Source organism: Papio anubis, chromosome 8 (genome assembly GCF_008728515.1).
Source record: "Papio anubis isolate 15944 chromosome 8, Panubis1.0, whole genome shotgun sequence".
NCBI classification, from domain to species: domain Eukaryota; kingdom Metazoa; phylum Chordata; class Mammalia; order Primates; family Cercopithecidae; genus Papio; species Papio anubis.
Genome location: NC_044983.1, coordinates 125,280,405 through 125,294,869, shown reverse-complemented (window position 1 = coordinate 125,294,869; position 14,465 = coordinate 125,280,405). Strand labels below are relative to the sequence as shown.

At 44.3% G+C, this 14,465-nt stretch overlaps 1 protein-coding gene across 15 annotated transcripts in view; it reads left to right on the top strand.

The window, feature by feature from the left end:
* Nucleotides 1-14,465, top strand: part of FAM49B (family with sequence similarity 49 member B) — a 172,462-nt gene that overhangs the window by 40,740 nt on the left and 117,257 nt on the right. For all 15 annotated transcript variants that reach the window (XM_021942621.1, XM_021942622.1, XM_017962310.1 and 12 more), the window contains exon 2: nucleotides 3,773-3,825. The gene's annotated coding sequence lies outside the window, so the exon portion shown is untranslated. The remainder of the gene's footprint in view (nucleotides 1-3,772; nucleotides 3,826-14,465) is intronic.

Here is a 14,465-nt window from a genome sequence, read left to right as displayed (position 1 = left end):
AGCCCGGGAGGTTGAGGCTACAGTAAGCCATGTTTGAGCCACTGTACTCCAGCCTGGGCAACAAAGTGAGACCCTCTTTCAAGTTTAGTAAAGTAAGACCCTGTTTCAAGTTCTAGTAAAGTTGTTTAATAGCAAAACATTTTTAAATAGCAAAACATTTTTAAAAACCAGGAAGGAACTAAGTGGTTTGGGAGGCTCAATTGTTTAAAAAATTGTTATAGCCTTAGATCACATAATAGAGAATTAACTTTAAAAATGATCCATAATCAAAAATACACCCAATCCCTAAAACAATTCCTGGTCACCTTTGTAAATAGATTTGCTTCAGTGGGAGCTTTTAGTGCTGCCTAGAGCATCCCAGGAGTCATGAAAGTGTGGTGACATTGGTCAGAGAAAGGAAAGCTTCCATTCGATTTGCCAACATTAAGAGTTTTCCTCTTAAAATAAGCAACGTTTCTGGTAGGGGTGATAGATAGCCTTCCATTTTAAGCGATGTTTTGCTCCTTTAAAAAACTTTATATCACATTTTCTGAGAGACCTTGGGCAAGTCATATCATTCTTTTGGGCCTGAGGTTCTTTGCTGATAAAATGAGGGAATTAGACTAACATAGCTGTCGGTGTTCAGGTTGGGATTCACAGGGCAGCGTCTCCTAGAGCATGCTGGGGGAGGAGTGTTGGGTTGGCTTGATTCTGGGTCTCCTGCTTTGGCCTCAGACAAGCTGCCCTGTGGGTGGGCTCCGGGCAGGGCTCATTTGCAGGGAGGGGAATCAGTTTGGTTCCACCTGCATTTGGGGGATCTGCTAAACATCAGGCATAGTACCAGGTGGGGGGGACACTAGGATGACCAAAACCTAGCATGAGCCCCCAGGGAGCTTAAAGCTTAAAGTCTCTTGGAGGAGATGGATAAAGACACAGAGAAATCTAGCATTTCTCAGCTAGGTCAGGGACTGGGTGGGAGAAAGGAGGGAGTTTGTTAGAAGGCTAGTTGGGTATAGGAGCCCTGGGTGTTTTTAAATTTTTATTTTTATAGAGACAGTTCCTCACTATGTTGCCCAGGCTGGATTTGAACTCCAAGGCTCAAGTGATCCTCCTTTCTCAGCCTCTAGACTAGCTAGGACTATAGGCGAGTATTTTTTAAAGAACTAAATGACAAATAGAGGACAGCTCCCTTCCCTGAGTCACTGTCTGGTCACTGCTGAGAGGAGAAGAAAGAGGAAGGAGCAGGAGTCCACGGGAGGTGGTTGGGACTCCCCTTGTCCTCTGGAGCCGACTTCAGCATGCTAGTGAAAAGGCTATTAGGGAAAGAGAGGACCTGGGCTCTCAGAAGATGAGAGTATAGACTCTGCCTTGAGGACAGGGAGGGACCTTAGGGGGGCACCTAGCCCAGGCGGGTTACCCTGGCAAGCCCACCCCTGCATACCCAGGCCCGTCCCTCTTCCACCTCCTATGCTTAACTGAATGGACCAGCAGTCTAACCTGCTGGCCTTTGCATGTGTCGAGAGCTCTGCTTGGATCCCTTCCTGCCTCTGGCCAATTCTAACTTAACTTTTACTGCTCAGCTTCAATGTCACCTCCTTGGGGAAGCCTTTCTTCGATTATCCATCATTTTCCATCCCCTGCTGAGTTAATTAAATACCCTTTTCAGGGATTGCCTCATCCCCTTTCCTTCAGAGCATTCATCTGCCTGTAATTGCTCCCTTAATCTTGGAGAGTTCCTGGGTGGCTGGGACGGTTTAATTCATGGAATTATTTCCATGGCCACAGTGCTTGGCACACAATAGGTGCTCAGTAGCTATTGAGTGAATGAGTGTCCTCACTTTATAACAGAAGTTAAGTGACTCGCCCAAGTTAGACACTCCGAAAGACTGAGAAGGAATGAGACCCATGGTATGAGTCTGAAGAGGAGGCGAGATCTGGTTTCTAGAGCTGTAGTCAAGGCTTTCTGTCCATAGCTTGGAAATGAAAAGAAGCCACGCTTGTTTAGAGGCCCACGTTACTTCTGTCAGAGCCACACTGTATGCCCTGGGTGTGCTGGGTGTGTGTCTGAGAGATGTGGGTTGTGTGTGGGGTGTGTGCATGGGATGTGTGTATGGTGTATGTGTGGTATGTATACATGGAATGAATGTGTGGTATGTGTGGAGTCTGTGTGTGTACATTTGAGGACATAGTTTGTGAGTATGCAGTATGCTTAGATGGTTCTTTTTTTTTGTTTTGTTTAGAGACAGGGTTGCTCTGTCACCCAGGCTGGAGCACAGTGCACATCATGGCTCACTACAGTCTCGACCTCCTGGGTTCAGACGATCCTCCTGTCTCAGCCTGCCAAGTAGCTGGGACTACAGGCATGTGCCACCACGCCCAGCTAATTTTTAAATTGTTTGTAGAGATGAGAGCTCCCTAAATTACTGGGCTCAAGTGATCCTCCCACCTCAGCCTCCTAAAATGTTGAGATCACGGGCGAGCCACCATGCCTGGCCTAGATGGTTCTTAAATCCTCTCCTTGGCCACTGAGCAGTTCTGTGATTATTATTTAAAAGGGAATGTTAAACCACACTCATGCCATAACAAGGAGAACAACAGAAAGAAAACCTACACTGGCAAACAAAAAGAGAGTTGCAAAAGCAGCCGAAGTGGCTGAAATTATCAGCAGATAGGGTTCTCTCTGGACAATTAGACATGGCCCCTAAACCTTTTGTGAATAAAACAAGGCCGGTTCAGTGGCTTCCGGTAGTTTCAGCACCCAATGAAAAGCAAAGAGAAAACACTAAGACAGCTAAAGATTTCATCAGAATAAAGGCTAGAGAAAAAGTCATCCTGTTTCTCTTCCATTCAATAGTAAGAGTGTCTAGACAGTGCAGACTTTGCTCTGATCTTCACACTAACTGCTGGCAAATGCATTAGAAAGGGATGTTAACTATGGTTTTATGAAAATTCTCTTTAATTCATCAGCTTTTGTTGCTGCAGGAGATTTTGGAGGGTGACAAGGCGGGCGTAATGTACCTGTTTGTGTTTCTTTCTCCGCAAAGTAGAAACCTGAAACAGGAAGTGATTCAAGGGACAGAATGACTAAGACCATTTCAGACTCAAGTTGAACTGAGCGTTTTGCTGGGACCAAGACTTGCTGCTGCAGCCAAAGGTCCCAATATCCTTTATACTGAATCTCCATGGATAGCCCTGGCCCCACCATATGCGCTCCTAAGGACAACACAGTCCAGCCAAACTGTCCTTCAGTCATAGGAGTTTGGTTTAGGTCTTTGTTCTTTACTTGCTATGCAACCTTCAGCAAATTATTCCACTTCTCTGAATCTCTATTTATTTGTAATACACCAGACTATTTTGAGCATTAAATGAGAAAACTGTTTGCAAAACAATTCAGTGATATCATGGACTGTACACATGCGATCTGGGGCCGGGTGCGGTGGCTCATGCCTGTAATTCAGCACTTTGAGAGGCCGACACTGGTGGATCACTTGAGGTCAGGAATTCGAGACCAGCCTGGCCAACATGATGAAATCCCACCTCTACTAAAAAAAATTAGCCCGTCGTGCTCGCTTGAACCTGGGAGGCGGAGGTTGCAGTGAGCCAAGATCGTGCCACTGCACTCCAGCCTGGGCGACAGAGCAAGACTATGTCTTCAAAAAACAAATAAACAATCAAACAATTTGGAGTTGTGCCTCTACTTTGGGAAAAAAACAATAGCTAGGATTTACTGGGGGCTTTCTGTGTACTGAGGACTGTTGCAACTTGCTTAATTCTGGCTATAACTCTTTTACAGGAGAAGAAACTGAGGCCTGGAATTTGATTAACTCGTTCAAGATTACCCAGTTGGTAAGTAACAGAGCTGGAATTTGACCATGGCCATCTGGCTCCAGAGCCAGCACTCTTAACCACACTTCCTATGAGGAAAAGTTAAAGTGGATGGGAATGGCTACAAGATGGATTTCAGTTCCGTAGAAATAAGAACCTCCTACCTCTGTTGAAATCAGAATACACATACATCCCTTCATTCATTCTATGAATATTCATTCACTCCATGAACCTACGAGGTTTTTAGGTCACATTATTAGTTTAAATAAGAACTATAGGCTGGGCGCAGTGGCTCACACCTGTAATCCTAATGCTTTGGGAGGCTAAGGTGGGTAGATCCCTTGAGGTCAGGAGTTCAAGACCAGCCTGGCCAACATGGTGAAACCTTGTCTCTACTAAAAATATAAAATTTAGCCAGGCATGCTCACTTGAACTCAGGAGGTGGAGGCTGCAGTGAGCTGAGATTGTGCCACTGCACTCCAGCCTGGGTGACAGAGCAAGACTGTCTTTAAAAAAAAAAAAAAAAAAAAAAAAGAAAGAAATAAGAACAAAATTTTGGAGGGAAGGAGACATTTCCAGCATACCGTCATGAGTAATGACAATAATAGCTAGTACTTTTTGAATATTTACTATATGCAGACCCTGTGCTAAGAGCTTTTTAACTTGTTTAAGCTTCACAGCAGCTCCCACAAAGTTGCAGTTCAAAGAAGACAAGTAACTTGCCCAGGGTCGCTCTGTTGGTAAGGGATAGAGTTTGTATTCACATTCAAGCAGTCTGGATTGAAAGTCAGTGCTCTTGCTGGGCGCGGTGGCTCACGCCTGTAATCCCAGCACTTTGGGAGGCCAAGTGGGGCAGATCACAAGGTCAGGAGATCCAGACCATCCTGGCTAACACAGTGAAACCCCCGTCTCTATTAAAAATACGAAAAATTAGTCAGGCATGGTGGCAGGTGCCTGTAGTCCCAGCTGCTTGGGAGGCTGAGGCAGGAGAATGGCGTGAGCCCAGGAGGCGGAGCTTGGAGTAAGCTGAGATCACGTCACTGCACTCCAGCCTGGGCAATAGAGCGAGACTCCGTCTCAAAAAAAAAAAAAAAAAAGAAAGAAAGTCAGTGCTCTTAACCAATGTGGTCTTGTCAACTGTCAACCCTATAAGGCCCTTCACGGAAAACCATTGACTCTTGGCGCCTGGGTGCCCTCTGTCTGTGACAGTGCACTTCCCTTTTCTGCTTCTTTTCTCCCCCAGTTTCCTAGACTCCCTGCTACCCTCATTGGTGAGGCTTAACCATAGGATAGGGACCTGTGGCAAAATACAGCCATCTCTACTTAGGCATGCTTTTAACTTTTATTTTAATCGGACTATCTTACGTGCTGTAAAATGCACAAATCTTAATCTTAATCATACAGCTTGGTGAAATTTTAGTATGTTACACCCATCTAACCATCACCCAAATCAGCATATACAATATTTCTAGAAAGTTCCCTCATGACCCTTTGCACTTAGTATTACGCCAGAGATAAGCACTATTCTGACGTCTGTCATCATAGATTCATGCTTCTACCTTAGCCATATACAAATATACTTGCTCAACAAAAACAAAAGGATAAAAACACCACTTTAAATAGTGTGGGTGATCCTATCATTCCACCCAATGAGCGTCTCTCTTGGAGTGGGTGTGAATGGCAGACATGGATCTGCTGTTCCGTCTGTTGGTCTTTGTTCTCATGGCTTTTTAGGATGTGAGCATCTTGTGCCACCAAGTATATTTCTCATATTTGTGGATTTTAATTATCACACAACATGGCCCTTAAATCTAAGCCAGTTATTACATATGGTGCTCAACCCTAAGAAACCAAATCCAGTGCTAAAGCAAAGACTGGCTGTGTTGGACTTCATGAAAGATGGTTTGTTTGTCTCTAACCTGAGACCTTATTGTGGAATTTTTCAAGGGGAATTTTGGCTTCTTTCAATTTTCATGCTGGCTTTAGAAGCTAACCCTTGAGTAGATACAATTTTAATGGGGGCAGAACTCAAGTGTGAATAAGTGGTTATATTAAATTTAGTGACCTGGAATACTTCTGGCAACGTGGTGGACTAAGCTGACTTGTGTGAGTCCTTCCTGCTGTGAGTACAGAATTGATGGAAATATAAGAATTTTATCTAGGGGAGTGCTGAAGAAAGGGAAACCTGCAAATGTCACAAATGAGGATAGGCTGGCCGCGGTGGCTCATGCCTGTAATCCCAGCACTTTGGGAGGCGGAGGCGGGCAGATCACTTGAGGTCAAGAGTTCCAGACCAGCCTGGCCAACACAGTGAAACCTTGTTCTACTAAAAATACAAAAATTAGCCGGGTGTGGTGGCACGTGCCTGTAATCCCAGCTACTCAGGAGGCTGAGGCAGGAGAATTGCCTGAACCTGGGACGGGAAAGTTGCAGTGAGCAGAGATCACACCAGTGCACTCCAGCCTGGACGACAGAGCAAGACTCCACCTCAAAAAAAAAAAAAAAAAAAAAAGGGTGGATACGTTTAAGCTAAATGGTGGCATGTGAGCTGAAGCCATGACTACTACTGGGGCTTTTGCACAGAAGCTACAGAGCCTGGGGGCTCAAGGTGGAACTGAGTGCTCTGGAGCCTTGAAGGTCTGACTTTTTCATGAAAAGGGGCTAGAAAAACTTCGATACTTGGAGAAATAGAGAGGAAGCTTGCCTTGACTGGAAAAAAGTTACCAGCAAGAACTTAAACGCATGGGATTATACCATATGTGGTTGTGGAATCTGTATTTTTATTACTTATGAAGTATGAGAGCCTTCAACCTGAAAAATTAACATAAAACTGGTCTAGTACCATGGAAACCTCTACTGCAAACACAAAGTCATTCCATAGGCATATTTTAACAACCCATACCTAACAGCACTCCCACAGTGAGAATGACCTCTGAGGGCGAGTTCACAATGAAAAACTATAAACTATTCGGGAAACCATTCCAAGTTGGAAATAATACAGTCATTTAAAAGAAACTATAAAAATGGTATATTTAAAATTATTAAGATGTCTTAGTTTGGGTTCACAAGAAAAAAGAAATAAAATGATTAAGAACTAAAGATAAGGCCAGGCGCGGTGGCTCAAGCCTGTAATCCCAGCACTTTGGGAGGCCGAGACGGGCGGATCACGAGGTCAGGAGATCGAGACCATCCTGGCGAACACGGTGAAACCCTGTCTCTACTAAAAAAAAAAAAAAATACAAAAAAAAAAGAACTAAAGATAATATAAAAAATGTAAAGAAAGATGGAAAAAGAATAGGTTGACTTGAAGAGCAGCTGAATTAAAAGGAAAAATAATCATTAAAATTGAAATCCAACAAAAGAGTTAAATGACAGATTAGGCATAGCTAAAGAGAGAATTAATGAGATGGAAGACAATGACAGTTAAAATTTGTTAAGTGCATAGTAAATGCCATTGTTCTGTGTACTTTATTTGCATTAACTCATTTACTCCTTAGAACAAAATTATGAGGAGGCATTATTATGATCATCTGAATTTCATAGACAAAGAAACTAAATAGCAGTTGAAGCCACTAGCTCATGGTCACATAGCTGGTAAGTGATGGATCTGGGATTTGACTCCAGGCTATCTCGGGTAGCCTTGAGTCTGTGTTTGCAAGTATTATACTATGGGAAATCATCAAGAGTAGGCACTAAGTGATAAAGAGATGGGTATATGAAATAATGGTGAAGAAGTATCAATGGCACTACTTACGTCTACATAGAGGGACTAAGGGAGAGGCAGTATTAGAAGACATAAAGATTAGATGTCCTTTCAGACATCTTCCAATCCTTAGGTTCCAAGAATTTGAGACCAGGTCACCATCAAGGGCAAAATATTCAAAGGAGGGTGGTACACCCTCTACAGGTGGCACCTGTAGTCCCAGCTACCTGGGAGGCTGAGGTGGGAGGATTGCTTGATCCCAGGTGGCAATGAGCCAGTGCCATTTGGCACTGTCTACCATTTTAAGTGCACATACCCTGTGACCCTGCAATTCTGCTTCAGGGATTTTGTCTTATAAATTCTATCTTTCCTATAGTTATATATGTGTGTGAAGATGCATGTAATATATATTCATTGCAGTATTGCTAGTAATAGACTGTGGAAACAACTTAATGTATATCAATAAGGAATTGATTTAGGCCGGTCGCAGTGGCTCATGCCTGTAATCCCAGCACTTTGGGAGGCCGAGGTAGGCAGATGACTTGAGGTCAGGAGTTTGAGACTAGCCTGATCAACATGGTAGAAACTCTGTCTCTACCAAAAAATACAAAAATTAGCTGGGTGTTGTGGCCCACAGCTGTAATCCCAGTTGCTCGGGAGGTTGAGGCAGGAGAATAGCTTGAACCCGGGAGGCGGAGGCTGCAGTGAGCCGAGATTGCACCACTGCACCACTGCACTCCAGCCTGGGTGACAAGAGCAAGACTCTGTCTCAAAAAATGAACAAACAAACAAAACCCCAAAAAACAAAAAATAAGGAATTGATTGAATGTGTATTCTTAAAGTAGATTGCCCCGCCACTGTTTAAAATAGTAGGTCATATCTGCTAAGAAGGAATGATTTTTAGGATATATTCTTAAGTTTAAGAATAAAGCAATTTGCAAGAAAGTATATGTGGTATGCTGCCAGATGTAGGAAAACAAGAAGAGGGTATAAGTGTTTATACACACCCACCCACACACATACTCATACTTGATTACGCCTAGGCGATTGCTGGAAGGACACACACACACAGTATCTGGGGGAATTCTGTATACCTCTTGAAAAAGCTTAGGGGATTGTGGGTCTTGGGTGGGTGGAAGATATCCTGCCATATGCCCTTTTATGTTTCTTTGAATGTTTATAGAGGAGATTTAGCAGATCTCCAAGGTGTGGTTACATATCTCCCACGGGAAACCAACATTTATTGAGCATTTGACAAGCACCAGGCCATTACCTGTGTTATCTGTTCACAGGTAAGACAGGTCACACAGGTAAGGATGTGAGGATGTGTCCTCACACATCCCTAACACTGGAGTTCTCTCTGTTGCCTGCTGATACCTGGACAACAGAGCTGCACAGTAAATGTGTGATAAATGGTAATCTCATTTTCTTTTTCTTTTTCTTTATTTCTTTGGAGACAGGCTCTTGCTTGATCACCCAGGCTGAAGTGCAGTGGCACAATCATGGCTCACGGCAACCTCGACCTCCCAGACTCAGCCTCCTGAGTAGCTGGGACTACAGGCATGTGTCACCACACCTGGCTAATTTTTTTCATTTTGTAGAGACAGGGGTCTCCCTGTCTTGCCCAGGCTGGTCTTGAACTCCTGGGCTCAAGTGATCCTCCTGACTTGGTCTCGCGAAGTGCTGGGATTATAGGTGTGGGCCACTGTGCTTGGCCTGATAATCCCATTTTCAAGAAAATGGGTGGTACCTTCGTTGTGCAAAGTCCTGTGGCATGCAGGTAGAGGAAGGGAAATTCCGTGACAGCCTGCAAGGTGTTTTGGAAACAGGGGTAACCCAGCTGCTTCATAGAAATCTGAGTTATCTGGGAGGCATCTCAAACCTTTTGTCTCTCCTGACTCTAGTCCCTGGCACCTCTCTTGAGTACTCATTTTTCCAACTGTAAGATTCTTTGTTCTGGAAAGCTGTAGCTTGTGTTTCTGGACCACATGAATTGCTGATGTGTTTAGAAACAACAAAGGCAAGGAGAATTTGTCCTGCGATGTCCTCCTTTTTCGAATTATTTTATCTTTACAACTTTCCCGTTGAGTATGCATCATCAAAGGTCTAAGAGACACCAACTTCTGTTCACTTAAAAAGAGTGACCTTTAGGGGCCTTTCTTCTCAAAATAGATGTTCCCAGAGGTGCTTTTTATTGTTGTTATTGTTGTTTTCTGCAATCAACCACATTTCTAACCCATCAGGAAATGTTTTATAGAACCAGAGGCTTTCTCTCTTCCCCTTCCCTTGATCATCTGGAAATAAATTCAGTTAAGTAGGTTATTCATCTTGAAAGGGCTGTTTTGATGCTGTTGTGATGTGATCAACACACAAATGGACAAGAAATCCAAATGGTCAAGAAAACTGGAAGGAAAATTTAAGCGTATGGAATCAAAATCACAAAAACTGACCTGGGTAGTATTTAAGAGCGTAACGTATCTGCACAATTCAGATGAAACACTTGCAAGTGAGAGTTATTTGACCTTAGCACTTTGCTGGTCTCTTGAGGCAGTATTTTGTAGGCTCAGAGAGAGCTGTTAAGAGCTTTAAGTATCGTTGTCCTTATGTGCAATGTGGGATGTAATGGTTTTAGTTTACTGTAAGATGAATGTGAATCAAGGGTGTTATCTGACTCCTCCAAATAGTAATTCCATCTTCACTGCCTGAATAGAGATAGGGAATAGGTTTAATTGCCATTGCTGTGTGAGGCCTTCCTGGACCCAGGTGCTTTGCTGTGCTCATATTGCACTGTGTAACATTTAATTAAAGCAGTTATCTTATTGGCTTTAAATAATTGTAGTTGTTTGTAGCTATCTCCACATCAGCCTGTGAGTGCCTAGAAGGATGGTATGGATCGCCTTGCTTCATCTGTGTATAGTCAGCATGCAGCATACACCACAGCACTTCGGATTTCATTAGTCAGGATTCTGTCGACCTTGACACAGAATCTCACCTCGAACTGGCTTCCACAGAAAGGGGATTTGTTGGTTTATGTAATTGAAGAATCTAGGAATGAAACATAAGGCATGGAGGATCCAAGGCTTAAAGGGTTGCCAAGGCTTGCACAGTTTTTCACCATCTTCAACGCTGCCTCCCTTTTCTTTTGGATTGTGCTACAAAATGGTTGTCAGCGATTCTAGCAGGAGGTAAAAAAGGCCACTGTTCCGGTAGTTTAACAAAAGTCTTAGAACCGAGTCCAACTGTCTCTCTGATTGGTCTTTTCTGGGTAACATGCACCGCCGTGAACCAATCGCTATGGCTGGCAAATGCGGTGCTCTGATTGGCCATCTTGGATCAAATGCCCTCCCTCTGAGGGAGATTGGATGCAGCCTGCACCTGCTCAGGTACAGAGACTGAGAATGAGGGAAAGACTGCAGGTCCCCAGGGAAATGCGGGTACCATTTGTGAATGGTGGGTAAGCAAGAGCCAAGGATGTCCAATATAGTAGGTGTTTAATCAGTGTTTACTCAGTGAATGAATTAACAGATGAATGAGCAAACAGGAGCGTGCTGCTGATTCTGTGAGCTGGTTATGCAATACCCCGAGTGGGGTTTTAACAGATGGAGCCTTTGCAGAGAGGAGGGATAGAAGAGGGCTCTGAAATAAAGTCATTTAAGGATACCATTAAATTAGCTGAAATATTTAACAAGAAATAGGAGACAGGGGAGACATGTGATAGCTGTTTTCAAACGTAAAGGGCATTCATAGGGAAGGGACATTTTCTGGGTCCCTACTTTATGCCATAGATGCTGGGCTAGACACTTTAATTGACATCACCGCACTTTTATTTTTATTTTATTTTATGTTATTTTATTTTTTTGAGACAAGGCCTTGCTCTGTGGCCCAGGCTGGAGTGCAGTGGTACCATCCTAGCTCACTGCAGCCTCAACCTCCCAGGCTCAAACAATCCTTCTGCCTCCCTCCTGAGTAGCTGGGACTACAGGCACACATCACACCCAGCTAATTTTTTTCTTTTTCTTTCCTTCTTTCTTTTTTTCTTTTTTTAAGCAGGGTCTCACTCTGTTGCCCAGGCTGGAGTGCGGTAGTGCAATCACGGCTCACTGCAGCCTTGACTTCCCAGGCTCAGGTGGTCTACCTCAGCTTCCCCGAGTAGCTGTGACCACAGGCAAGCACCACCATGCGTGGCTAATTTTTTTGTAGGTTTAGAGAAGGGGGTTTCCCATGTTGCTCAGGCTGGTCTCTAACTGTTGGGTTCAAGCCATTCTCCTGCCTCAGCCTCCCAAAGTGCTGAGATTACAGGCACGAGCCACTGCACCTGGCCACAATTAAAAAATGTGTATTTAATCTTGATAATTGTGTTTGTTAAAGAAACTAGCTCAGAGAATTTAGAAACTTGCCTGAGGTTGTAGGCCTGGGCTCTGACAAGGCCAGAAATCAGTTTAGGTCTGCTAGTTTCAGAAGCCCCTCACATTGCCTGGTATTTGATTTAGCTGCCACGTAGCCAGCAGACTGTACTAAATAATAGAGTTTTGCTATAGTTCTTTTCTGAGACCTTGATTTCATCAATATTTGTTTATCCACTCATTCATCTTCACTCATGTACTCAGGAAATATTCCATTGATTGTCTACTGGGTACCAGAGATAGACCAGTGAATGATTAAAGCCCCTGCTCTCCTGTAGTTTACAGTCTGGCCGAGTTCCATATTACTTCTAAACGGTTAAATGACAGCCTCTAAGGATGTACAGATCTATGATAATGGGAGTTGCACTAGTCCCACCCCTCTGTAAGGAGGCAACCAGCAAAACCAAGAAGCTGGATGGCCCAGTTTTATCTATGCTGTCTGCCTCGGATGCTGCTCCTAAAGGGACTGATGGATGTTGAGGTATGGGAGGCTTAGGGTGTGCCTCATCTGTTCTCATCCTCCCAGGGCTGGCTCTGCTGGGTGATCTGGGCTGTGTCCCACCACTCTGTCATATGATGTCTCCCCTTTCTGAACCCCGGAGCAGAACCCATGGAATGAAGCAGGGTTAGCTGAACAGGAGGGAAAGAAATATTTCTTGAATGAGGCCTCCCCCTGGTTCTTTGACATGGCTCCCCCTGCCCGGGGAAATAGGTATTATTGTCCCCATTTTTCAGGGGAAGAAGCCGAGGCTTATTTAGAGTCATGATTTGAGCCCAGGCCTGTCTGATGGCTCCAAAATCGTATGGGCTTCCTTTTGACCTTCCTTTGATCCAGACAGGTCTGGGGAGTAGGGCTTTCAAAGCTTCAGAAATTGGAGGTGATTTGGTAAGTTAATTCATTCCTTTCCTTCCCTCTCTCCCTTCCTTCCGTCCTCTTGCTCTGTTGCCCAGGCTGGGGTGCAGTGGTGTGATCTTGGCTCACTGCAACCTCCGCCTCCTGGGTTCAAGCAATTCTCCTGCCTCAGCCTCCCGAGAGCTGGGATTACAGGCGTGTGCCACCATGCCCATCTAATTTTTGTATTTTTAGTAGAGATGGGGTTTCACCATGTTGGTCAGGCTGGTCTCGAACTCCTGACTTTGTGATCCACCCACCTCGACCTCCCAAAGTGCTAGGATTACAGGCATGAACCACCATGCCCAGCCTTTTTTTTTTTTTTCCTTGAGACGGAGTCTCACTCTGTTGCCCAGCTGGAATGCAGTGGCTGGATCTTGGCTCACTGCAACCTCTGCCTCCCAGGTTTAAGCGATTCTCCTATTCTCCTGCCTCAGCCTCCTGAGTAACTGGGATTACAGGTGCCCACCACCATGTCCAACTAATTTTTGTATTTTTAGTAGAGAAGGGGTTTTGCCATGTTGGCCAGGCTGGTCTCAAACTCCTGACCTCAGGTGATTCGCCCACGTTGGCCTCCCAAAGTGTTGGGATTACAGGTGTGAGCCACTGCGCCTGATCGTGATCTGTTAAGTTTCATGTCATTCATTTATTTAAGAAAGTACTTATGGAGGGCCTGTGTACAGAAACTCTGTTAGGCCTTGGGTGACCAAGATTGACCAGGGTTTCTGCTCCCAGGGAACTTAAAGTCTGAGTTAAATAATTGGAAGTGCGCAATCTTTCATTCAGTGATTTATTCAGCCTTGCACCAGGATGTATCAGATGCTTTGAATCGCAAGTGTCAGAAATCCCAGTTCAAATGGGATAATTGATAAAAGCAGTTAAGTGGCTCACATAACCAAAAATTGGAGAGGTAGAATATGATCCTCCTAGCTCTGTAATTCTGTCTGTGGGCTCTATTCTCAGGTTGACTTCCTTCATAGTCATGAGAGAAAAGAGCTACCATCTCTCCCTAGAGCCACTGAACAAACTTTCTGAACTTCGTCCTGATTGGATCATTTCAGGACATGCATTCATCTTTCAATTAATTGTGGTGGCAGGGGAAATGGGATAATACTGATTGGCTTAGACCATTCAGGACCTGTCCTTGGAAGTGGAGGTGAGGTGTGCTTGACTGAAGAATGCCCCTCGATGGGGAAGGAGTGGAGTAGATGTGGTAGGATTGGCGTACAAAGATCGGTAAAAGTATTATCTCTTATTAGACACTCACCTTTTTCTTATTTTTTAAAATATTAATAATAGAGATGGGGTCTTGCTAAGTTGCCCAGTCTGATCTCAAACTCCTGGGTTCAAGCAATCCTCCCACCTCAGCCTCCTAAAGTGCTGGGATTACAGGTGTGAGTCATCACACTGAACCAGAAACTCACCTTCTCTCGTGAGGTTCCTGAGAAGGGCATTTTGAATGCTAGGTACTCTACATGTATTTTTCAGAGTGAATTCTCATAATATTCCTGTCAAAGAAATAAATATTTCCAGTTTGCAGATGAGGAAACAATTTCAGAGAGCTGGAGTTGCTTGCGGGCAGTCACACACCACACACACCTAGGAAGCAAGTGGGGTGTGGCTGTGGCTGTGGCTCCTACGCTACTTCCTCTGCTATTGTTGC